Genomic DNA, 2,040 nt, shown 5'->3' on the forward strand with positions numbered 1-2,040 from the left:
GAGAATATGAATGAATGAATGAATGAACGAATGAATGAATGACTATTTCAAAGCCTGGCGAGTCTGAAATCTGCGGAGCAGGCCTGTAGTTTAGAAAATCTCAGGCAGGAGCTGATGCTACAGTCTTAAGACAGATTTTCTTCTTCCTCCGGGAAGCCTCCATTTTGCTTTTAAATAAAGCCTTTCACCTGGTTGGAAATAATAATTCATGGGAAATAATAATTGGTGCGGCTGGCTGGCTCACCCGTATTACTGAGGATCTTACAGTCAACTCATTGTAACCACGTTAACCCACGGAGATATTTACAACATATCTTTACAGCAACATCCAGATTAGTGTTCAGTTGAATAACTGGGTACTGTACAGCCTAGCCAAGTTCACACATCAAGATAACCATCGCAGTGCACTGTTCTTCTGGTTTCTCTCTCAAGCATGTGGACAATGGCACTCTCTGCCCCTCCCGTGTTTCTTTACATTATTGTCAGCAGTCTGTGACACAGAGATCCACACCTTCTCCAGTTTCCGATGCGAGGAACAGAGCCAAGTGTGAGAGGCCCTTCCACCGGCTTTGCCGGCCACACTGGGGATTGCGTAGAGGAGAGAATTCGCACCCAGAGTTCTGGAAGCGATTGTTCAAAGTCTCAGTTTTTCCCCCAAGATTTGTCTGCGGCTTGTTAAACACCTGCTTTGACTTAGCAGCATTTCACTGCCGATTTTGACCGCTGGTGACCAACCAAAGGAAAAACCCCGACCAAATACCGCTCTGCTGTCTTTCTGATAATCTGCCACAGTTTGGTCAAGGCCATAGTAGGTGTGGCTGTGCTCTTTATGATTATGTTGGCTCCCAGCACACTAATAATATAATGGCTAATCTTATCATATTAAAGAAATAGGTGCTTATTTCATGGAGGCTCAAACCGATTTCATGTTTCATAGACTTTCAGGGTTTTTACTGCAGTGAGAAATCTAGCAGAGTCATGGGCTTTTATACCCCAGCCCTCAACTGTGTGGAGGTGGTGGTTAAGTGCCAAGGGCTGCCTTTTAGAGTGTGACAGCGAAATCCTTCAAATGTGGATACAATTTAGAAATACCGAAAGGCTGATTTCAGCATTATCCCCAGGAGAACAGATTTCGGGCAACACAGCCAATCGTAATTAGAGGTTTCATCTGGGAAGTTACATTCTCGGGTTATGGCAATAATTTGTAAACTCTTGCGAGTTTTACTCACGCCCTTTGTTCAAATCTTATTCCCAAGGACAGATTTATTTTACAGAGAATAGAATAAATTGGGGAAGAGTGACAAACACACAAGTCCCCATGACAATATAGAAGTTCTTGTGAATGCTCTCAATTTGACATCTTAATCAAAACAAATCCTTTGGACCAGTTTTAGGACAAGAAAGCTTCTCTCCCTCTGTAGCTGCGGAGGAGAGGGGGCTGCTTCTCTATCTCTTGCTAAAACTAGATGTTAATTATGAAGCCTCGCATTTCTAAAGTTGCGGCTGTGGGATTCCATTAGTTAGCCTTACAAGCAGAAGCAGGCAGGTGGAACCCAATTTTAGGGAAAGCCATGGGGTAAGGAATGACTGGAGTTTTCATTAAAGACCGTGACACTCAGAACACAGAGCTCGCTTCCCGAGGTGCTGGCGGAGTTGTGGTGGAAAAGCCGGGCGTCCCCTCCCTGGGGCCCCGGGTCACACTCCCCGCGGAGGCGTGAGAACGGCCCTCCCCGCAGTTTCTGGGACAAGACGCCTTCCGGCGCCTGCGGGAAGGGGCCTCAGTTTTCCTGCAGCCGCGCAGTTTCTTAGGTCTTCTGGGGGCGAAGCGGGGACTGATTCATCTTTTGGGCCTAGAGAAGCCTCTAGGCTGCTCCTGACCCTCAGTGGTGGGAAAATGCAGACATGCACACGAGGAAAGCAAACATCATTCCTTTTCTATGTCGATTTGGGAGCAGGCAGGCATGCCGGCTCCGTGGCTTAGCTGGTTAAAGCGCCTGTCTAGTAAACAGGAGATCCTGGGTTCGAATCCCAGCGGGGCCT

At 47.1% G+C, this 2,040-nt stretch overlaps 1 non-coding gene across 1 annotated transcript; it reads left to right on the plus strand.

Moving 5' to 3' along the window:
• Positions 1-1,966: 1,966 nt before the first annotated feature.
• TRNAT-AGU (transfer RNA threonine (anticodon AGU)) lies at positions 1,967-2,040 on the plus strand. Its single transcript has one exon. It is a non-coding gene; the product is annotated as a tRNA-Thr (tRNA).

This window comes from Prionailurus viverrinus, chromosome B2 (assembly GCF_022837055.1).
Source record: "Prionailurus viverrinus isolate Anna chromosome B2, UM_Priviv_1.0, whole genome shotgun sequence".
Lineage (NCBI taxonomy): Eukaryota > Metazoa > Chordata > Mammalia > Carnivora > Felidae > Prionailurus > Prionailurus viverrinus.